Source organism: Eurosta solidaginis, chromosome X (assembly GCF_040869045.1).
Source record: "Eurosta solidaginis isolate ZX-2024a chromosome X, ASM4086904v1, whole genome shotgun sequence".
In the NCBI taxonomy this organism is placed as follows: Eukaryota; Metazoa; Arthropoda; class Insecta; order Diptera; family Tephritidae; genus Eurosta; species Eurosta solidaginis.
The window spans coordinates 166,064,128-166,089,712 of NC_090324.1; the positions used below are offsets into that span (position 1 = coordinate 166,064,128).

The 25,585-nt window shown below is 36.1% G+C and overlaps 1 long non-coding RNA gene across 1 annotated transcript in view; it reads left to right on the forward strand.

The window, feature by feature from the left end:
• LOC137234181 (uncharacterized) overlaps window positions 1–25,585 on the forward strand; it is a 771,296-nt gene that overhangs the window by 178,825 nt on the left and 566,886 nt on the right. The window contains exon 2 of the long non-coding RNA XR_010947721.1: window positions 10,225–10,457. This is a non-coding gene — a long non-coding RNA (uncharacterized lncRNA). The remainder of the gene's footprint in view (window positions 1–10,224; window positions 10,458–25,585) is intronic.

A 25,585-nucleotide genomic window follows, 5' to 3' on the forward strand; every position in this document is an offset into this window, starting at 1 on the left:
AAGAAGAAAGTCAATGGCCAACACAGAATATACTTAAATTCGATGCATTGTATGTCTCAATATCAAAAGAACCACATTTCTTGGATGGGGTAATAGTGAAGTATTCTAGTTTAACTTAACCCTTATTTATTTAATAAGGGTTGTAGCTTACATATTGCGATTTATAAAACAAATACGAGGACAAAAATATCCTTCGTATTTAATAAAATCAGAGCTTAAAGTAGCTGAACAGATAATAATAAAACATCAGCAAAGATTACAATTTAAAGAAGAAATACAGAGCTTGGAAATTAGGAAAGAAGTTAGTAATAAAAGTAACATTGCAAGCTTAAACGCAATCCTAGATAATAATAAAATGAAAAGCACCCGATAATATTAAATAAATCACAATTATCAACGTTAAATATTGAAAATGTTCACAAAACAACTTTTCATGGAGGAAATAAGTTAATGGAATCAATGATTAGAAGGAATTATTGGATAATTGGATTGAAAAATTCAATAAAGAAAACTATTAGAGCTTGTAATCGCTGCCTTAGTTACCGCAAGGGAGCAGTCAAACAAATAATGGGAAATCATCCAGAGTTTGGAGTGTCACTGTCAATTCCATTCACAGATGTTGGTCTAGACTATGCAGGTCCGATACGGATGAGATGTTCGAAAGGAAGAGGGCAAAAGGCATTTAGAGGATATATAGTGGTATTTGTATGTATGGCAACAAAAGCTATTCATATAGAGGCAGTAAGTGATTTAACAACTGAAGTGTTTCTAGCTGCCTTGAAACGATTTTTTGCTAGAAGGGGGAAAAGTCAGCATATATACTCAGATAACGGAACAAACTTTGTCGGAGCTTGCAGAAAATTAGGCTTAGATTTCAAAAAGGCAATTAAAAATAATTCAACAATAGCTCCCATATTAGAAGCAGACACAATTCAATGACATTTTGGGCTGCCGGCAGCTCCTCATTTCGGAGGAATTTGGGAGGCTGGAGTCAAGTCAGTAAAATATCATTTAAAAAGAATGCTAGGCGAAAGAGTCATAGGCTAAAGTAAATTGACATTTGAAGAGATGACCACTTTACTAGCACAGATTGAAGCAGTGCTAAACTCGCGACCTCTATGTGCAATCGATAGGTAAGGCGATATATATATTTTAACCCCTGAACATTTTTTAATAGGATATCCTTACGCTTAAACAGCAAATAGAGGTTCGTAAAAAGGAAAATATCAAATTAAAGGGTATAAATTTTCACCACATAAGTGGCCATGCTTCACTGTCTTTAGTTTTAATAATAGGGCTAATCATCGTTATATTATATGTAAGATCAAAATGTAAAACTAAAAACGTAGCTGTTCCATTTGAACCTCCAGTTAGATATAATCATAATTAAATAAATTGTTAGGAAACCTGTTTGTTTAAGAGAAATAGCGTAATTTTTGGCCTTTGGCAGAATGTTCATAAAAATATGAACATGTAATCTTGTTGGTCCTAGAAATATAACATAAATTTGTGCATCTATATAAATATGTAAATCCATAAGTAAAAACCTACAAATATCTACAGTCCGCTTAAATGTCGAAATAAAAGATAAGCGTAAATATGTCATTGTTGTTCATAAAATATTTCTAAATATCTTATTTGAAAACACATAAAAATATAAAAATAACCCAAGACACTAACGCATACAAACAGCAACGAAATTTTATTTGTTTAAAAAGAAGTATGTACGTGCATTAGCGCACTTGAGTCAACAGTGGCCCCAAGAAAAGATTATTGCTGATTAGGACAAATTGGAGTTGCATGAGACACATTAAATTTAAGGCACTTAGAATGCGTTGGTATCTAATGTACACATAAAAAAATTTATATACACACAAACATAAACATTTAGATTAGGAACATAGCTTGTAAAATTTGTATATAAACTGTTGTAAATATTTCAATAAAACAGAATTCATTTGAACTCTCATTGGAAAGCATCTTTTCCTTTTTAAGTTATAATATTCTTGTTTCCCCCCACCAGCGGTTAGGGACAGGAATTTACAGCTTAAACAGAGGATCGGTTCCGGTGCGTCTTCCTCCTCCATACACGACAACACTGGCTCAAGAAAGGAAAACTTTCTTGACCTACAAGGGTTTGGTCGCCAAACAGAACTAAATTTCAAATACAGAGTTGGTAGAGCAAAACTAGAAAAAGACTCCAACAGTCACCACTAGTGTGCGATTTAAGGTTGGGGAAATAAGGGTGGTTAGCAAAAAAAGGAATGTTCTTCTTTAAAAAAAAATACTCGAAAGAATTAAACAACAAAATTAAAAAGAAAACGGTTTAGAAATCAAAACTTCACACCAGTTCGCCGAGGGTTAAAACCGAAAACAACAGGATCCTAAATTTAAAAATTCAAATAATGCTTACAAAAAGGAAAATTGAAAAAATTGTTTGCTATGCACTTAATTGTTAATAAATGTTGAATTCCTAATACAACTCTGCAAACCAATCGTGCATTTCACTCAATTTCTATGTACTATGTATGCTTTGTATATAAGGCTAATGTACTTTACAATAACTGAAGAAATTAGCTGTATAGACATCATACCATTTTATTGTAACAGTAAGTTGAAATAAAGAGTTTAACCAGAACGGTCACGCGTTTTAATTCCGCTGCGCTTAAAGAACCTTACAATTGGTTATGGGCCCAGATAGTAAAATCTGGTAAAATCTTTAATTCGGAAAAATTAAAGACTAATTAAAGACAATTTGTTGTATTTTTCGGTTGTTTTGCTCATCCGGTGTTAAAAGCAATAATCGCGGTATAATGGCGAATGTGTTATCGAATATTGAGAAATTAAGTAGTGATAATTATTCTACTTGGTGCATACAAATAAAAAGTTTGCTAATTACGTTAGATTTGTGGTCTGTTGTAGTGGATTCTCCTCCAGAAGTAGAGGAAGCAAAAGCAGCATGGTTGATAAGTGATAGAAAAGCACTTGCAACTATCACTTTGAGCGTTAAACCTAGTGAGCTTATACACATAAAAAGCTGCGTTACAGCAAAAAGTGCTTGGGACGTTTTTAGCGGTCTTTACAAATCAGACACGGCATGTCGCAAAGTAAATTTGTTTAAAAAATTAATTCGCTTTAAATTTTCAAGTAGCGGTAAATTTTCGGTCCAATTAAAAGAATTTTGCTGTATAATAGATGATTTAAAGGAAGTTGGCATAACAATGGAAGACGATTTTTTTATCCATTTTGCTCTTATGTTCGTTACCAGACGAAATGGAAAATTTTGTGGTGGCAATCGAAAGTAGGGATACATTGCCAAAGTTGGATAAACTCAGCAAAAATATTGCAAGAAGAACAAAGACATGGCGACAAGAGCAGCGGTGGAGAAATAGTTTTTTCAGCAAACGAAGCGCGAAGACGGTACGGAGCAGCAGAGGTGGTAGTGGTGATACCGGCATTGGAAGCGGCTAAGGTGCGAGCAGTGAAATCAGCACAGTTGGTGGCAGAGGCTTTGGCAGCAGTAATGATACGAAGACAAGGCAGAAAGAAAATAGAAAAACTAACGAGCCAGGCAAATACAACAACGTTAAATGTTTTCGTTGTGGGCGGAGAGGGCACATACGCTCACAGTGCTCTTCTTCAGGTAACAATTCGTTGGTAGATGAAAAAGCTTGGTCATTATTTGAGAGAGATGGCGATTTCAGCGGAACTTGGATCATTGACAGCGGGGCGACGTCGCATATGTGCAAAAATGCAAATAGTTTTGTTTCGCTTGTTCCTCTTAAGCATACAATTATTTTAGCGTCGGGTTGGTGCTTTTATGCAAAAGGAAAAGGCACGGTAGAATTAAAAACAAATTTTACAACAATGAAATTGCGAGATGTTTGGTATGTGCCTGATCTTCACTCAAATTTTTTTTCTATCAGCAAAGCAAGTGAGGGTGGTAATGTCGTGACGTTTGCACAAAATAGCGCAGTTATAAAAAATAAAAACAAAGACACTATTTTGACTGCTAAATTGGAAAGCGGAATCTATGTAGCAAATGTATTAGCTAGTAAAACTATAGAAAGTGTAAATGCTGTTAGTGATGATGTGAGTGACTGGCATAGGCGGTTTGGCCACATAAATGCAAATGATTTAATAAAATTAACAAAAACAAATATGGTGAATGGTTTAAATCTAAAATTTCCTAAGAAAATTGACTGTTTTACATGTGCAGTTTGTAAAATCCATGGTAAGCCCTACGTAAATTATGGTAAAGTTTATACGAAAGATGTCTTGGAGTTGGTGCATACAGACTTATGTGGACCGATAGGTATTAACTCGGTCGGTGGCGCATCATACTTCATGACATTTATAGACGATTATTCGCGATATACAGCGGTTTATTTTTTGAAAAACAAATCCGAAGCGTTTGAAATGCTTAAACTTTTTACTGCGATCGCGGAGAAGCAGACAGGCCGCAAAATAAAAACAATTCGTAGCGACAATGGGAAAGAATTTGTCAACTCCCAGGTCAAGAATTTTCTTAATGCGCGGGGTATTCGACACCAAACTACGGTTCCGTATAGTCCTCAGCAAAACGGCGTTGCTGGAAGGGCCAACCGGACATTGGTCGAGATGGCGCGATGTATGCTAAACGCGTCTGGGTTGCCTCAATCGTTGTGGGCAGAGGCGGTGAGTACGGCGGTATATATCCGGAACAGGTCACCTACGAAGATTTTGGAATCTGTAACGCGTTATGAAAGGCGGAATGGACGAAAGCCAAGCGTGTCACATTTTCGAACTTTTGGTTGCGATGCAGTGGTATTGCAAAAGGGTCCGAAGCCGCGTGGAAGTAAATTTTTGCCAAAGGGAATTAAACTAAAGTTCGTTGGTTATCATGCGTCAACAAAGGGGTATCGGTTAATTAATTTGGAAACAAATCGAATAACAATTGCACGCGATGTTATTTTTTTGAGAGGTCTTTTGAGACAAATTCAAGAGATGAGGAAAACTGGGAAGAACCATTTTTTATCAGCGAAGAACCATTTTTAAGCCAAAATAAACACGTAATGAGTGACGATACTGTTGAAGAAGATGAGGAATGCGACGACGAAGAAGAAAAACAAGTAGATGAAGAAAAAGAAGTAGTAGAAGAAGAAGAGGAAGATACCGAGTCGGATTATGAAGAGGTAGCGATGGCTAACAATAAGCGAAAGCGAGGTAGGCCCAAAATCATTCGAACTGGGAGTGTAGGAAGACCAAGAAAGGTTTACTGCATGGAAGCTGATGCCGATTTATTGAATAGTGTTGTTGACGATCCTAGAACGGTGAAAGAAGCATTAAACTCGTCAAAGGCGGAGAAATGGAAGGAAGCCATGAAGCTGGAATATGACTCGTTAATGCGTAATAGCACTTGGGACTTGGTAGACAAACCGGTCAATAAAAATATCATTGGTTGTAAATAGGTATTTACTATAAAATGGAAGCCAGATGGTACGGTTGAAAAATACAAGGCAAGATTAGTTGCATTGGGGTGTTCACAAAAGTACAATGTTGACTATAATGAAACATTTGCTCCAGTGGTACGTCATTCAACGATTCGTTTACTGTTGGCGTTAGCGGCAAAACACAAATTGGTTGTAAATCATGTGGACATTGTTGCAGCATACTTAAATGGGGATTTGGAAGAAACGGTTTACATGTATCAACCACCAACGTTCAAAGACGCAAATCATCCGAATAAAGTGTGCAGGCTCAGAAAGGCTTTGTACGGTCTGAAACAATCTGGTCGTGAGTGGAACAGGAAAGTCACAGATATATTGTCGAAAATGGGGTTCTTGAGATGTAGGTCTGACCCATCCGTTTATATTCGTCGCGATAAAAACAATATTAATATCATCGGTCTATATGTCGACGATATGATAATAGGCAGTTCCAGTACACAAGAAATGCAGGCAGTTATCAAATCATTAAATAAGCACATCGAGGCGGTCGATCGTGGTCCAATATCTTTTTATCTTGGGATGGAAATTGAAAGAGAGGGTGATCGTGGTGATATCACCATACATCAAAAGAGATACGTCGAGCAACTACTTCAGCAATGGGGCATGGCTGACTGTAAGCCAGCAGCAACTCCATGGACACCGGGTACGGTTTTGCGAAAGTGCGACAAACAATGCGACGCGTTAGAAACAAAAAGCTATCAGAGCTTAGTTGGTGGGCTCATGTATCTGGCTGTAATCTCTCGTCCAGATATTGCGCATATAGTTTCCAAACTGTCGCAATATAATTCGCATCCACATAAAGAGCATATGCAAGCTGCAAAATACGTGCTGAGATACCTTAAGAAAAATTCTGTCGGTAAATTAACTTTTTCTGCTAATTGTAAAAATTTTGTATGTTTCACAGATGCAGACTGGGGTTGCGATAGTGGCGATAGGAAATCCTTCACAGGATACCTTGTTCTAATGGCAGGCGGCGCTGTATCCTGGGTGTCTCGCAAACAGTCTGTGGTTGCCTTAAGTTCAATGGAGGCCGAATATATTGCGTTGTGTCAAGTTACTAAAGAGACGGTGTTCCTTCGTGGGCTTTTAGGCGAGTTGGGCTATCATGAATATGCAGAAGGTCCTACGTCAATTTTGTGTCACAATCAAAGCGCGCAGTTCATGGTAAAAAATCCAATGGTGCAAAAGCGAAGCAAACATATCGACATTCGCTATCACTATATCCGTGAAATGTATGAATGCGGGCATATCGAAGTGGAATATGTACCAACAAATGAGAATGCAGCGGACATACTTACGAAACCATTGGGAAAGCAGAAGCATATTTATAATTGCAAATTAATGAACTTAAATATTTAAATTTGAAAGTTTCATGCACAAATTTGGTTTGAAGGGGCGTTTGTTGAATTCCTAATACAACTCTGCAAACCAATCGTGCATTTCACTCAATTTCTATGTACTATGTATGCTTTGTATATAAGGCTAATGTACTTTACAATAACTGAAGAGATTAGCTCTATAGACATCATACCATTTTATTGTAACAGTAAGTTGAAATAAAGAGTTTAACCAGAACGGTCACGCGTTTTAATTCCGCTGCGCTTAAAGAACCTTACAATAAAAAAATTCAACTCCGATTTACAAACTCCAGGAATAATTGGGACTGTAATCTCAAGGGTAAAAAAAATGTTTCCCAAAAAAACAAAGGGAATAAAATAAAAAAATAAATGATTAACTTAAAATCTAAGAAAAGGTCTAAGACTTCAAAAGTGATTTAAAAGGAAAATCTAAAAATTCAAAGATTCTAATATAAACCGTATGTAAATATAAATGTATGTATGGGTACGTATGCGGGTAAATAAATGTAGGTATATATGTAATAAAAAAACGTCGAAGATATTTCCAAATATTCAAATTGGTATTTCAAAAAAATAAAAAAATTGAAAATTTTCACCAAGAACTAATAAACTAATACACAAACCGCTCAGGGCTAGCTAATAAATATAAACAAAAATTCAGGAAAAAAAATCTAAATCATCTAATCTCAATAGATGATTGTTTAAGAAAAATCTAAAAATGAGTAGACATACACATATGTACACTAGAAGATCCGGCAGACGTTCTTCTGCCCTAAATTTGGCCTATCTTCATACATTTTAATAAGCTTTTTCCGTCTAACTCTGCCCTCCCCCCTCTTCGCTTTTTCCTAATCCTTTTGTTCACTCCTACCTCCGTCTTTTTCGCTTCATCTATCACCCTCTTCGTCTCATTCTATCTCTTTCTCAATCCCCTTCTCTCTTTTCTCTTCTCTCAATTTCTTCTCATTGTTCTGCATCCCTTATTGCCGGTCCCAGAGGGTGGTATGTATTTTATTCCAGCCCCAGTCCCAGTCCCACTCTGTGTCTCAGTTCCTTTCCTAGTCCTAATCCCAGTCCCAGTCCGTCTCGGGATAATATATTACTCTGTACTAAAGCACTCATCAACAGCTTTCATTTGATATCCATATTGTATAAACACTGTCTAGGCATTCACTGGCCCACATTTTGGCCTATATCTCGAGACCCTAGTAACCCAGGGGTATGAAAATTACCCCCTACTAAAGCACTCATCAACAGCTTTCATTTGTTATCCATATTCTATAAACACATTCTAGGGGTACTCGGGTCCACGTTTCGGCCTATATCTCGAGACCCTGTACGTCGATCGCAACCTATGTAGTAACCACCGCGTGAGTTTTACGCAACTTGTGTTAAAGTTTGAACAAAATCGACTGACGCATCTCTTCAAACACCGGCGACCAACTAACACTCATTTTAGCCTTTCTTCTTAACACGCTTTTATTGGCTTGGCCTGTATGTAATGGAATCCTTGGGCTTAATTTTCACCGGTTTCTAGAAGTCTGATTAATTTAAAACTTTGCATACGTATCAAGAACCGATGACAATGCATTAATGCGATGGTGTGGTGACATAAGGTCAACGGCCATGAGGTCAATTGGCCATATTACCACTTTGAATGGCCATAAGTTTGATTGAAACTTTGCACACGTATCAAGGCTCGAAGACAATGCGCTAATGTGATAGTCTGGTGACATAAGGTCAACGGCCATAAAGTCAATTGGCCTTATTACCACCTCGAATGGCCATTAGTTTGATGGAAACTTTGCACACGTATCAAGGTTCGACGACAATGCGCTAATGTGATGGTCTGGTGACATAAGGTCAACGGCCATAAGGTCAATTGGCCTTATTACCACCTCGAATGGCCATTAGTTTGATTGAAACTTTGCACACGTATCAAGGCTCGATGACAATGCAATAATGTGATGGTGGGGTGACATAAGGTTAACGGACATAAGGTCAATTGAACTTATGACCACCCCAAATGGCCATAGATTTGAAACCTTGCACATAATGCGAAAAACGCATTCCTTTATTAATGATAGAAGTGGATGCATGGCACATCTAAGATAGCGCATACTGGAGCCCTTTTTTACACGCTTTTTTTAGCTTAGCTTGTATCTATCTATGTATCCATGTATGTATGTAACGGAATCTGGAGTGGAGCCGAGAGCCCCGGTAATGCAGAGCTCCAAACTCCGTTGCAACTTTTGAAGCATTTTAAGATAGGTACTTTTAGCTAGTGCAGACCACCAGACCAATGCACCATAAAGAAGAATCGGTTGCACAATGGCTGTGTAAATCCAGTAGGTCAACTTAGGGGAGAATCCCCAGGAGGTGCCAGTTGCCCTCTTGCAGATGAACAGCTCCGCTGCTGCTTTCTTGGATCGCTCCACTATATGGTCACTCCATAATAGCTTCCTATCCAGAATGACTCCCAAATACTTGACTTGATCGCTAAACGCTAAGAATGTACCCCCAGTTCTTGGCGGTGTCAGATTTGGTACTTTGTACCTCCTCGTAAAGAGGACAAGTTCGTTTTATCCGGGTTGACTTCCAAACCTGTGGCGGGTTGTACTCCTGGAGCAGTCTCGGATGTCAGCTGGGTCCGTTGGCGTCACTGGAACCCAGGCTCTAGCCCTTGGTCGTGAGGGGATATCACGCGCCTCCACTACCTTGAGGCGCGCGCCCGGATATACCACCCCTATCAGCGCGGCGGCGGCACTATAGAGGTTTACCGACTTGGCGTCGTCACAGGTAATTAGCTTGACATTGCCCTGGAAGCACCCTGCATCGGTGTAAGACGGCGGTGGACCAGGGTTGTCTTTCTTAACCTTAACGGCCACCGTAGCGAGCGCGGCCTCGATCCACTTACACTGTTGTTTCGGGATCCTGCCATCTTCGCTGCTCTCGTCTATAATGCCAATTATCTGCCGACCCTTGGCAATTTCGGCGAAAGACCGCGTCCAGCTTCCCTGCGACTTGGCCCTTTTCGATGCCGTGGGGTTGGATTCATTCATGGACCGCTGGCGTTTCGAGGTTTCATCACTCTCGACTAAAACTTTTAAAATTACTTGAACTAAAAAATTTAAAATAAATAATAGTTTAAAAAAACTAAAAAACACGCTTTTATGGCTAACCGAATTAAAAAATAGAAAATAATTTTCAATTAAAATAGTTTATATAACAGTAGTAGGAGGTCAAACAATCATTTATAGTTAATCACCTCAAAATAAAATTATAATAAAATTTAAGTTATTAACAGAATAATTTAATTCAGATTAAAAAGCGTGGGGTGCATTTGACTACATTTCATATCTTTCCTCTCTGTCTAGGCCAACAGCCCAAACTCTAAACATAAAAGGTCGCCCTCGCACTTTTTCTTATATTGGTTAACAGTGCCAGTCAAACTGTTTATGTTAACCTTACAAATGAACATCGCTGGAATAAATAAACTGTTTGACTGGCAAGCGGTATTGACCTGTTATACATTTTTTACTTCACTTGTTTTCACACATCACGGAGAAAGGACATATCCCGCCGCAGTTCCAGCTTCACCAACTAAAAGGTAATCTAAAATTGTAAATATATTAATTTTGTGCACATCCTTTATGTTAAATAAAGATATTATATTAATTGAATTCTAATACCAAACTTTTCTTCTTTTTTGCACTATATCTTGACCGGCACCATCCCTGAGCTGTGGCCCGGCCACTAGAATGATTGTAACATTCAATATCAAGCACCCCACGCTTTTTGCTGTGAATTAAATTATTCTGTTAATAACTTAAATTTTATTATAATTTTATTTTGAGGTGATTAACTATAAATGATTGTTTGATCTCCTACTACTGTTATATAAACCTTTTTAATTGAAAATTATTTTCTATTTTTTAGTTCGGTTAGCTATAAAAGCGTGTTTTTTTTTAGCTTTTTTAAACTATTATTTATTATATATGGGGTATTCCATATATAGCATATATTGTTGTCTGAAAAAATCTTAGAGATCTGTGGTATATATAATATATATCTCATACAACCGATTGTCCAGATAACAAGCTTTTCGCACCTTTTGCCCCATTTTAACAGCTAGAAGCTTCAAATTTCACCAAAGGCATACTTATATAGCATATATTGTTGTCTGAAAAAATCATAGAGATCGGTGGTATATATATTATGTACTTCATATAAACTGTCATTTTTGCCCCTTTTTTACGGCTAGAAGCTTCAAAATTCATCAAATTTCATCAAATACTTACGCTTACGTCATATATTGTTGAAATACGTGAGTCGTAGTCATAGTTTTTACATACAGACCACAAAAAAAGTGAAACCTTGCATCCTCACGCAAAGTACCTTTTTTAGGTATGTACATCTGTTCACTATATATTTCTTATCTTATACAGCCGGTTATTTGGAGATTATGAATGGGAACCGAAATTTCAACCGAAGACAGTCCCGTCCTTTCTTGTTTTTTATTGCAATCAAAATATAAACTTTGTAAAAGTTATAAATACAGCCCTGGAAAAAATATAAAGAAGGAAAATCGAACTGAAGTAAAATCATACGCACATACATATATTATTACTTACTTTTAATTCCACATTACTTTAGTTTAAAACCCATGCATATATCTTACTTACTTACTTACTTACTTATATGCATATATCTTAATATATAAAAATCACGTGTCACTATGTTTGTCCGCGATGGACTCCTAAACTACTGAACCGATTTTGAATTTGTTTTGCACCCCGTGTGTAGTTTGATCTAACTTGAAATATAAAATATAGGCTATATCTCAGTTTATAGTCGCAATATTATTTTATATCAAATTTTTTTATTTGTTTATACGTAATAATAAAATGTTAAGTATACGCACCGGCACTCACATTTTTAGGTGGTGCGGATATACTTCCGTGTAATTGGTTGGTGTTTAATTAATGAACGTGCTTATCAATAAAAAATATTATAGCGAATGATATCAAGTATAGCACATCCCCAGGCCCGCCCAGAGGGTGCTTGGGGGAGGGGGAGAGGATTAGCCCCGGTCCGGGGTTTCTGAGGGGGTCCGTGATTTAGAGGTATTATGAAAATTTTTTTTTAATTCAGGAGAGTCGTTAGTTGTTCCATGTGCAATTTTTAAGCCGAATTTCAAAAGCAACGAAAATCTGCATTTCGTTTTAATATTATAGTGAAGTGTGAAAAATAATAATCTATATATGGGGTATTCCATCCCATTTCGACCAATTTTGAACCCGACCACTTTAGAATTGGCTGAAAGTTTTTCTTCTTTTTCTAGCTTACGAAAGACGTCTTTCAGAAGTTTTTCAAATTTTTTCATCCAACTCAAAAAAAGTTATGAATTTAAAAAAAACACCGTTTTTGTTTTCAAAATGCTATAACTTTTTCAAAAATTGACCGTTTGGGATGTTTTTTTTTTTTTTTAAATGGTTTTGAAATGTACTTTTCGGAAAAAATTCAAAACATTTTTTAAAGTTTTTTTTTGTAATTTTTCAGTTTTTCGAGATTTGTCGAATTTCGCCCTTTTTTTCTCATAAAAAACTTCAATCAATTCTGCAATCATCCCCACTAATCCCGGAGTGGGACGAGAATTTTTTTTTTTATTTAATTGAAAAAAAAACTTTAAAATTTTTTTTGTATTTTTTCCGAAAAGTACATTTAAAAACACATTTAAAAAAAAAATAATGATCCCAAACGGTAAATTTTTGAAAAAGTTATAGCATTTTCAAAAAACACCGTTTTTTTTCAAAATATTTAAAACTCATTTTGAGTTGGAAAATATAATATATATACCACCATATATGTACTATATATACCACCGATCTCTATGATTTTTATAACAACAGTATATGGTATATACGTAAGCAATTGGTGAAATTTGAAGCTTATAGCTGTTAAAATGGGGCAGAAATTGAGAAAAGTTTCTTATCTGAAAAATCGGTTGTATGAGATATATGTACTATATATACCACCGATCTCTATGATTTTTAAAACAACAGTATGTGGTATATACGTAAGCAATTGGTGAAATTTGAAGCTTATAGCTGTTAAAATGGGGCAGAAATTGAGAAAAGTTTCTTATCTGAAAAATCGGTTGTATTAGATATATACTATATATACCACCGATCTCTATGATTTTTTCAGACAACAATATATGCTATGTACGTAAGCATTTGTTGAAATTTCAAGGTTCTAGCTGTTCAAATGTTGCTGAAATTGCGAAAATATATATATATGCTATATATATACTATATATACCACCGATCTCTAGGATGCTTTCACACAACAATAGATGCTATATTGCCGGCACAATTGCTGTATGCAAATTGATACTCACGATGATCACCTGTAATCCTCTTTGCAAATTAAAGTCACAAATATATTGTACACTGAAGTTATTTATTTAACTTGTTTAACTTGAGTTTGTTATATCTATATATGTATGTATATATTGATAGATATATGAAATTAATTCAACTTATAAATCACTCTCTAATATGCGTGCGTGTTCAACAGCGGGTGTGTAACTATAATCTGTTCAATCCTAATTTTCGCTATTCCGGTTTATGCATTCCATTCGGAATGACGGCATTGCCAGCCCACTATCGATATTGCATTCTTTTAGTATGCGTTGCCATATCGTTAGTGGTACCATTACACCACCCCTCTAGAGAAAAGATTTTTGTAAGGTGATCAGTCTTACAAAAATCCTTTTGCCCTGCTGTGATGTAAATTGATTTGGAGGAACGAGATTTCTTTACATTAAATTACTTAATTCTTTCCCCCCTTTATCTCGTTCATCCATATCAATTTTGTGGTAAGTTTAATTTTCTACTCTAGCTATTTTATTACTAATCTTTATAGAAATTTATTATAGCTTACCGTAATCTTTTAATTAATAACTATATTACTAGTTATATTACTAGTTATATTACTAATTATATTACTAGTTAAATTACTAATTATATCACTAGTTATATTACTAATTATATTATTAGTAGCTATTAAGTTTTCTTTACATATAATTTAAATGTACATAATAGTTTTTCATGGTTTGAAAAAGAAAATTTAATATTTATAAAATCTTAAATCTGATTAAATATAATTAGAATTAATTTATTAATTCTTTAAGTAATTTTTGGTATACGATTTTTATGAATGGTTTTTTCTTTTTTTTAGCTTTATCAAAAATCATTACATTAACACCGTCTATCTCAGTCACTTTGTATGGACCTTTATATACATTTTTGTGTTTACCACGAGGCTCTTTTTAACTAGTACCATATCATTTTTATTTACATTTACTGGGCGAGCATTTCTATCGTACATTTTCTTATTTCTTTGTTTATGTTTTTCAATAAGTTCTTTTGCTTAAATATGAGACTTTTGCATTCTGTATTTTACTTCGTTAGCATAATTTTCAACGTTGTAAATTGGATCGATTTTTTATTTTGTTAACTTATTTGGCAAAGTAGCTTTTCCACCGAATACTAACTCAAATGGTGTAGATTTGTTATCAAAAACCGTATATGGGGGTATGGGGTTGTATTATGCAGAAATGTAAAGTATTTTAGATAGACTACCCATTCAGGAAAATTATCATTAAGGTAAGCTCGTAAGTACTCATTAAATGCTCGATGGTTTCTTTCGATGGTACCAACGGTTTCGTGATGGTAGGGTGTAGAAAAATTGTGAGTGATTTTTAAAAGCTTGGTCAATTCCGAGAAAATTTCATTTTTAAACTCTGTCCCTAAATCGGACTTTATTGATTTCCTTATGCCACAGGTTAAGACAAAACCTTCGAAAATTGCAGATGCAACTGTTTTTGCAGTTTTATCCGGTATAGCTATTGTAACTAGGTATTTGGTTAAATCGCATATCATGGTAATAGCGAACTTATTTCCATTGTTTGATTCTGGCAGAGGTCCTATTGTGTTTATAACGACAATTTCAAAAGGCCTGCAAGGAGTTGGTGTGAGCACTATAAAAAAACAAAAACGAAATGCAACTGCACATGCGTGGGTGTGAATTGAGTGAAAGTGGTATGAAATTCCGTTTAGATACGAATGGGGGTATGTGCACGATCTAACTGAAGCTCAGAAGATCAGTGCAAAAGTTGGATCAAAAGTGCGTTGGCGTGCCGCGGAAAAGTTAAGTAAAAAAAAAAAAAACTTATTTTTTGTAAATCCCGTAAGTTCGGAAAACGGTCTCGATTCCGTTAAAAAAATAGAAAAATTGTAAAGTATAACAACGAGAAGCAAATTCCGTTGGACATCCTGCCACCGGTAAGTACTTATGTACGGTTTATTTAACTAAATTCCTTAAAAGAAGAAAAAAAAATCTTTTTTGCGTGTCTTTTGCTAAAAATTTAAATTTGATAATTATTTCATTTTTCATTTGAGAAAAACATTCACTTTTAAAATTAAAGTTTAGAAAAATTTAAAAGCCCAACACCTTTCAATTTTATGTACCCTTTCTTGTATTCCCAAATTGAGTGAAGATTCCCTTTTCCATAAATGAAAAATCGAGTAAAATCAATTTTGATAGCCTGGCCAAATAATGCAAAAGAAGTTGTTTTTTGTAGACAGTAAATTTTGGAGAAAAAAAAATCATCTTTTTTTTGCACGGTAAAATTAAATGAATCCCTTAGTTCACATAAAATTCAGTTTATGTAAATGACACATTAACTTAAACCTAATCTGACTTAAAAATTTTTTTATTAAGCATAAATCGAAAAAAAAATTTTCTTGAAAATGCAGAATAAAATTAAATAAGAAGTAAAGGAAGAGAAAAAGAAATTAATTAGTAGAATAAAATAAAACTTTAGTGAATTTAGAAATTAAATTAAAGAAAGTCTAATTAAAGTCGAAAATTAAATTAGTGAAAGAAACCTAAAACCCTGAATTTGTTAAAAATGGGCATTTTTTTTTGATTGAAAGTCACAATTGATGATAAATTTAATGGAAAAAAAAAATATATATATATATACTCTTAAATAAAACGTATGTATATCCGGAGTTAATGTGAAGTGAAGTGGAAATTGTAGTTAAATTAGATTAAAAATTAACTAAAGTTTAAATAAAGGGGAGTTAGTTAGAAACCAGCATAATTCATTTAAATTTGATTTTGAGATTGAAGTAAAATTGGTAGAAAAAAATTTAAAGTAGAATAGAATATTCAAAGAAATAAAACAAAAATTAAATTAAACTTATTTAAAAATTTGAACAAAAGGGAGTTATAAAATAAGATTTGCTTCAAAAAAAAAAAAAAAAGGATTAAGGGAGGGAAGGCATGTAAAGATAGAATGTATTCAAAGATTAAAATATGTGAAATCTAAATGAAAAAAAAAGTACGAAACTAAATTAGAAACTTGTTTAAAACAAAATTAATTGAAAATTTACGTCAAACACAGAGAGTATTACAAACTAAAGTTCAGGTCAAAATTTTAATTATGAAAAATGAAATGAGAATAAGGTTTAGTGAAAGGGGATCCAATTAAAGTAAGAAAATGGCCGAGACAAAATAAGATTAAACATATCTAACATAAAATAAAAATAAAAATGAATTTAAGAAAATAAAGATAGAACATTCGGTTTGAGTTTTATTGCATGCACATACGAATGTAAGTCCATACATACTGCATGATATGCCAATTGGAATTGGAAGGCTATATGTAGGGTACGTCTGGACGTACACAAGTATAGGCAAAAAGCAATAAAGGAGCCGACTAGACCTACAATATACAGGCAGTAGAAAACATCTAGTTTTTTCTGTTTTCTATTTTTATTTTTTTTTTCTTCTTTTAAGGAATTTAGTTAAATAAACCGTACATTAGTACTTACCGGTGGCAGGATGTCCAACGGAATTTGCTTCTCGTTGTTATACTTTAAAATTGTGCTATTTTTTAACGGAATCGAGACCGTTTTCCGAACTTACGGGATTCACAAAAAATAATTTTTTTTTTTTTTCACTTAACTTTGAATTTTCCGCGGCACGCCAACGCACTTTTGATCCAACTTTTGCACTGATCTTCTGAGCTTCAGTTAGATCGTGCGCATACCCCCATTCGTATCTAAACGGAATTTCATACCACTTTCACTCAATTCACACCCACGCATGTGCAGTTGCATTTCGTTGTTTTTTTTTTTGCGCATGCACACATTCATACCTGTACATGTAGGCCTCCCTCCACTAATGTTGCGCAACACGCGCAGATACCTGGTTGAGATACATTTTGTCGATAATGGTGTAACGCAAGAACAAGCACGGTGACATATATACTTATGTATCTTAAGGCTAGCGTAACAGGCTCGCGTCTGCCGATGGGGCTTGCCCCATGGAGCGTGTGCGTAAAAGAAATTCATACGCAGCCTTCTACGCGTCTTTTCCCCCATCAACCCCAATGTGTGGCCTCGACCCACGCCTTAATGCCGGGCAAGAAAAGAAATCTTCCAAGTCAGTTGTAGCTGGGTATGTGCAACACGTGATTGCGACACGTACTCACAACATCACTATCTAAGCACCTGCTAACTACATATGTCACAAATTCACTCATAATTCTAGGTTTGAAAAAAAAATATCACAGTTTTAGTAGTCTGTCAATATTGTTAGTAAAATGTATCACAGTTAGGATTAAGGTCGTAGAAACAAAAAATATCACAGATTGCTGACTATTGCTAATTGACTAAAAGAAAAAAAAATAAAAAAAATAAACAATTGAATAAATAAATAAAAAGGGGTTTAATAATTACTAAGTGGTCAAGTAGGTGTATAAAAAAAGATCACTGGGTGTAAAAAATGCTAAAAATCCTACGTCAATAGAAAGGTAGTCAGATATGGGAATCGTCAGGTATGCTGATAAATTATTATGTCGTCAGAGGTAGAAGATTAGTCAGGTATTTGACAATCACATTGTTAACATTTAACATTCAACGTGCAACGTCTAACATGAAACATATAACATTCACTTCGTGAATATATCCTCTGCGTGGTATACCCCGATTCTTTTCCCGTTGGCATCCCCTAGCTCGTACATTGAATTTCCTATTGTTTTAAGCACTATACATTTGACTTGCTTGGGTGCCAGCTTGGCATTATAGTTGTCAATCTGGGAGCTCTGTTTAAAATTCCGGCGATATACCACTTATTCAATTTGAAACCTAACGTCCTTACTTCTCGTATCATACACTTTCTTACTACGCTCGTGTGCTAACTTCAGCTCCCTTTAATTTTGTCCCTCAGTAACTACAATCTATCAACATTTGTCTCCACTTCGCAATCGACGTCCTTCAGCGCCCCCAACTTTCGTCATAGCTCGTATGATGCTGCATGCAGTATCATAGGCATACCGAAAGTGGCATGATAAGGCGTCATGTTGATTGCGGAGTGGACAGCACTTCGAAGTGCAAACGCTGCATCACTAATATGTCGGTCCCAAGTTTTTTGGTTTTCGTTAATAAATGATCTTACGATCTGGAGAACCGACCGATTGACCCTCTCTGCGGCGTTTCCCTGCGGTGAATAAAACGCTGTCTTGATATGGGAAGCACCATATTTTTCTAGGAGGGTGGCGAAAGTTCCTGAAACGAATTGTCTTCCATTGTCCGAATGGATGTATTCGGGTACCCCGAATATATGGAAGACTTCTCGTTCCAGAAATTTCACCACCTCCGCTGAAGTTGCTTTGCGCATAGGTTTCAAGAATACAAACTTGGTAAAATGGTCTAAACATACAAACACATAAACATTACCATCAGACGTACGAGGATACGGACTCATAAAATCTACAAATAAACGTTGAAAAGGCCGTTCGGTTACATGTTGCTTACCCATAAGGGGCTTGTGAAAAGCAGTTTGTGTCTTGCTTTCTGAGCAGACCTCACATCCCTTAATAAAGGTGCACACTTCTGTTACCATTCCTGGCCAGTAATATCGTTCTCGTAAACGAGACAAAGTTTTGTGGATTCCACCGTGACCAGCTGAAGGTGAGCTGTGAGCAGACTCTACCAGCCCCGATCGCACTCCGACGGAACCCAAAGTTTCCAGGCTTAGTCCGCTTGAATTACATCCCCCCGGTCAAACTGTGTCCGTTTATATACGTATCCGTCAGATACACATAAGTCTGGCCATTTTCCCTTGTTGTCCGTCACTGTTTCTTGTAGCTCACGGTATTCGTCTGAGTCAAAATATAGTGAGTCTAGACATATGCCCATCACTCTGTCACTGGGTCTTATTTCTTCCATGTCCATTCTGGAAAGAGTGTCCGGTACAATGTTTTGTGAGCCTTTTCTATGTTCGATGTCAAAATCGAAACTTTGGAGTTTTAAACTCCATCTAGCAAGTCGTCCAGCAAAGGTCTTTTTGGTTCATATGCCATTTTAAGCTTGCGTGGTCCATTATTATCGTGAAGGGCAAGCCCTCCACGTAAGGTCGAAATCGTTTAACGCTTAGAACCGCTGCGTAGCATTCCAGTTCTGTCACACTGCAGTTTTTCTGTGCTTTATTCAGTTTTGCAGACATGTATACAATTGGTCTTTCGTTATTGTCTTCGTCGAGTTGGAAAAGAACCCCGCCCACTCCGTCTGTCGATGCATCGCATTGGATGTAGAAACGTCTGTTAAAATCTTGATGCGTTAGGACGGGAGCCGATATTAGGCTTCGTTTGAGTTGTTCAAATGCCCGTCTAGCGTCATCAGTCATAGTGAATTTCTTTATCTTTTCCTTGGTGAGGCAGTTGTGCAGCGGAGCTGCAATAGTCGCGTAATCTTGTATGAAGGGTCGGTACCAGCCTGACATGCCTAGGAACCGTCGTAACTGTTCGGGGTTTTCGGCTCGGGAAAGTCCCTCACAGCTGCTACCTTGTTTGCATCAGTTCTAATGCAGCCGACACCTACAACATAACCAAGGTATCGAATTTCTTTATAACAAAATTTGCTTTTCTCTACGTTTATCGTTAGGTTTGCTCGCGAAGACACCGAGCGACCTTTTCTAACAAACATATATGAGACGAAAAATCTTCAGAACAAAGTAACAAGTCATCAAGGTACACAAACACACATTCACATAACGAAGCGGGTATAACCTTGTCCATTAATCGACACATTCTTTGTGCCGTGTTGCACAGTCTTAAGGGCATAACTGTGAATTGGTAGAGGGGTCTCCCTGGTACTGTGAACGCTGTCTTCTTCCTCGACCTTTTTTCCAACGGAATCTTCCAGAAGGCGTCCTTCAAGTCTATGGCTGATATATACCTAGTATTTTGTAGCCGGCTAAGTATTCCATCGATATGAGGGAGTGGATAGGCGTCCTTGACGGTTCGCTCATTTACCTTACGCGCATCCAGGCAAAGTCGATTCTTAGTTCCCTTAATAACAAGTGAAACTGGCGTGTTCCAACTACTATTGGATTCTTCGATTACCCCCATACTAAGCATTCGATCTAATTCCGCGTAAACTAACTTTTGAATCGCCGGTGAGATGGGGTAGTGGCGTTGTTTAACAGGTAAATTCTCATCGCGTACCTCTATCACATGTTCTTCTAATCCGGTACGGCCTAATTCTAAGACAGCGAACGACGGGAATTGTGCCTTTACCCTCTCTGAAGCTACTGTCTGGTCTGAGGATAACACATGTTGTACGGCGTCGAAGGACAAGTCCCACTCGGCCGGAGCGAGCTCTGCTATTGTCGTGTGGGTTGGACGAGCTGTGAAGCCTCTGCTAACTACGTTTAGGTTGAAAACCTTCCAAAACTCAATCCCTAAATATACTTCTTGTTGGAGCCCTGACACTATTAAAAACTCCAAGTCCCTACACATCTCATCCCACATCACTGGTAATACTACCACGCCTGCCACTGGTGTTTCTCCTCCGTTTGCCGTCTTAATAAATTGATGTCTTATTGGCAGAATCCTTGCTTCGTGCCCTTCTAAAAACTTCTCACTATTTTTCCCCAGACAACATGCTCCTGCTCCCGAATCTAACAAAGCTAATGTGTCTTTACCCCCTATCTTGGTTTGCGCAAAAAATCTATTGTCACCCTTTAAAGTGACTATTGTCGAAATTATTTTGCTCCTGATTCTTCTAAACATCTTTCCCTTTTCTCTCATCTTTTGTATCTTTTTAAAATGTCAGCTTCTTCTTCTTTCTACTATCTCCTCATTAAATATTCTTCTCCGGGCTGCCTCATATTCTAGTTTCCTTATATGTAAACTCTACAATTCTCTCTTCTTTCTTACATCTAGACTGTTTTCTATTCTCCCATTATTATTTTCTCTTTTTAAAATTTTCATTGTTTGTCGTCGGGGCGCTCCTTCTCCTGGCTGAGTAGCCCGGTCATCTCTGCCAGATTCCCATTTCCCTTAGGAGGTTTGAACACACAAAAAGAGATGTCCCTCCGCACGAAAAGCAGATCATGTTGTGGAAGCTAGATTTGCATCGCGTCTCCCTATTGGCTTCCGCGGGATTCTTCACAAAATGGTCAACCGGCATTCCACAAGAGAAGCACAACATTAAGTGGAAAGGTGAGGGACAGAAAGAGTTTATAGTTGGTTTGGTACCAGTTGTAGACGTTGTAGCAGGTGCACCACGCGGTGCCAGGTTTTGTGTCCTGTCATCAGGTAGCTGGCCACTGTTTGACCTATTATTAAATGGGTTCCCTATCGCTTCAAGTGGCTTGGAACAACTCATCTCTTCTGAGAACTGTACGTCGGGGTAGACCAGTTCGCTTACCGCCCCTTTAGACCTACTTTTGTTTTCCTTGATAACCTTTTCGGCACGCCGGTACTCAGCCTTTAGCTCGGCTAGTGTGTCCATTTTCGAGGAGAATGTAAGGTTAGCCAGGTATGGCTTTAGGTTCCCCTTAATTATTCCTACTAGCTCCTTTTCAGGAATTCTCTTCCGAAGCCTGAACGTCAAATTATGTACTTCCCCATAAAATGCATCAAATCCCTCATGCATCAACTGTTTTCGTTCCATGATTTGCCGAATCACCTCGTAGTCGGACTCTGCGGTCTTGAAATGGGCAAGCAATTCTGCCTTCAGATCCATATATTCGAAGTTTGGATCTTCTGCATGGTCTTCCAACACCTGCCAGTACCATTTCAAAGCCGCGCCCGACGCGAGGCAATGGAAATCAGTAAACAGCTGGTGATGAGTGATTTGATGCTGTACCCTCATCTTCTCAATACGGAATAAGAAACTCTCGACCGGAATCCCCTTATCCGTGCCGTCAAACTTTATGTGCCACTTCTCCAGGTCCATTTTCTTCCAACGCTGTGGCTCCTGTGTGGCCTGGCTTCCTCCGTCCGTTCGTCGTTCTCCGTTGTTGGTGTTGTTGCCTGCTCCATCTGAATTTGTTTGGCCTCTGTTGTTCAGCGCGGTGCTGAGGGGGGCGTTGGTCCAGTAGGGAATCAGATGCCAGGGGTTCCGGCAGCTGGGGTTTTCTTTTGCTAAAAATTTAAATTTGATAATTATTTCAGTTTTCATTTGAGAAAAACATTCACTTTTAAAATTAAAGTTTAGAAAAATTTAAAAGCCCATCACCTTTCAATTTTATGTACCCTTTCTTGTATTCCCAAATTGAGGGAAGATTCCCTTTTCCATAAATAAAAAATCGAGTAAAATCAATTTTAATAGCCTGGCCAAATAACGCAAAAGAAGTTGTTTTTTTGTAGACAGTAAATTTTGGAGAAAAAAAAAATTATCGTTTAATTGCACGGTAAAACTAAATTAATCCCTTAGTTCACATAAAATTCAGTTTATGTCATTTCACATTAACTTAAACCTAATCTGACTTAAAAATTTTTTTATTAAGCATAAATCGAAAAAAAATTTCTTGAAAATGCAGACTAAAATTAAATAAGAAGTAAAGGAAGAGAAAAAAAATTTATTAGTAGAATAAAATAAAACTTTAGTGAATTTAGAAATTAAATTAAAGAAAGTTGAATTAAAGTCGAAAATTAAATTAGTGAAAGAAACCTAAAACCCTGAATTTGTTAAAAATGGGCATTGATTGAAAGTCACAATTGATGATAAATTTAATGGAAAAAAAAAAAATATATATATAAGCAAATCTTATTTTATTTAACTCCCTTTTTTCAAACTTTTAAATAAGTTTAATTTAATTTTTGTTTTATTTCTTTGAATATTCTATTCTACTTAAAATTTTGTTCTACCAATTTTACTTCAATCTCAAAATCAAATTTAAATGAATTATGCTGGTTTCTAACTAACTCCCCTTTATTTAAACTTTAGTTAATTTTTAATCTAATTTAACTACAATTTCCACTTCACTTCACATTAACTCCGGATATACATACGTTTTATTTAAGAGTATATATATATATGAAGTGAAGTGAAAATTGTAGTTAAATTAGATTAAAAATTAACTAAAGGTTAAATAAAGGGGAGTTAGTTAGAAACCAGCATAATTCATTTTAATTTGATTTTGAGATTGAAGTAAAATTGGTAGAAAAAAATTTTAAGTAGAATAGAATATTCAAAGAAATAAAACAAAAATTAAATTAAACTTATTTAAAAGTTTGAAAAAAAGGGAGTTAAATAAAATAAGATTTGCTTCAAAAAAAAACAAAAAAGGATTAAGGGAGGGAAGGTATGTAAAGATAGAATGTATTCAAAGATTAAAATATGTGAAATCTAAATGAAAAAAAAAGTACGCAACTAAATTAGAAACTTGTTTAAAACAAAATTAAATGAAAATTTACGTCAAACACAGAGTATTACAAACTAAAGTTCAGATCAAAATTTTAATTATGAAAAATGAAATGAGAATAAGGTTTAGTGAAAGGGGATCCAATTAAAGTAAGAAACTGGCCGAGACAAAATAAGATTAAACATATTTAACATAAAATAAAAATGAATTTAAGAAAACAAAGATAGAACATTCGGTTTAAGTTTTATTGCATGCACATACGAATGTAAGTCCATACATACTGCATGATATGCCAATTGGAATTGGAAGGCTATGTGTAGATTACGTCTGGACATACACAAGTATAGGCAAAAAGCAATAAAGGAGCCGACTAGACCTACAATGTACAGGCAGTAGAAAACATCTCGTTTTTTCTGTTTTCTATCTTTATAGATTTTGTGGCAGGACCTGGGAAAGGGCTAAAAACGTACTTACCCGCATTTTCATAAATTTTCAAAGGAACTAGTTAAATTGGAGAATTTCAAAATACATATGTACGTTCCAACGTCATATGTAGCGAAAGAGATCGCCGTGGAATGAGAGAAGGGAAAGAGAGAGAGATAATTCCAGACCAGAGCACGATCGTGGCCGGCAGGCAGAAATAATAACTGAGCGAAAGCCAGCGCCCACGCCAACGCCAACTCTCAACAGAGGAAGCCAGCCAACGTCAGCAGCAGCGACAGCATCGCCACCAGCAGCAACGCCGACAGCAACACCAGCAACGTTTCCACCACCAAATCCCAAGGAGGGCCGAATTAGCATTTTTCGTCTTATTTTCTTTTCACCTTTTTTTTATATCACTACCAAAAATTATATCTACACTTAGTCAATTACTGATATTTTATGCATGGTTCGAATTTTTTGTACTTTTTTTATGATTTTTTTTTTTTGCTACATACACCACCTGGCTTGGACGTCTTCCTAGGTTATAGCCTGACTTAAGCACATTTTTGGTTTCGGACAGAGAAGTTCTCGGTACCCTTATTTCTTTTTGTTTGTAACTTTCCTTGGCCCACACATTTTTTTTGGCAGTGTTCAAAAATTTTGCACGCACTTTTGTGTTAAAGTCACTTTTAAATTTTTAGCAGCAAACAAAATTTTTTTAAGTCAACTATATTGTGTGGATTTTTTTTCTTGAGTTTTGCTAGAGATTTTTTTTCGGCCGCGTAATTTTGTGACCCACTCGACGCCCGCTACCGCGAGTGAGTGAGCGTAGAGTCGATTGTAAAATTCCATTGAACCTTACTTAGGCAATGAACGTATGGTATTGGTACGAGTAAGAAGAGACAGATGTATGTAAACTTTTCCTCCCTCACAGGTCCCCCACAGCTTGCTGAAGTGCTGAGATCAGGTAAGTGAGAAAACGAAGAAAACAAAAAAAAAAAAAAACTATCATATTCTTCTCGTTACATATATACGTATGCAAGCATTGACCTATATATATGCCTATGTACATAATGCCTTAGCCTAGGTCAGGAATTTGCATTAACTTTAGCTGCTTTGGCTACTTTATTTTATATATATATACATACCGATAGATCTTTCTGCGGTTTATTAGAAGGAAAGATATGACAATGATTTTTTTTGTAGAAGCAAAGTATCTTCCTAATACGGAATACATTAGGGGGTGACGAGTTATACACAACCTTTAATATCGTTCACATAATTTTGTTTGAATTCGACTATTTTTTTTTTTTTTTTTTTTGCTTCAAACTGGATTGTTGCTTTGAATTATGGTTGAAAAGTTATTTGAAGATGTCAAGCTCTTGTTTAAATAGATATATTGTATTTCTAAATAGAATTGCCAAAATACTTTATTAGCCTTTTGTTTGCGATAATTTTTTCTTACACGTAGATTTAAGACTAGTGGTTAGGGTATCATCTATTTATTTTGTTTGCGACTTTAAAATTGAATAAAATAATGTTTATAACGTTGGAAAATTTGAAAGGTTGAAACTAAATTTA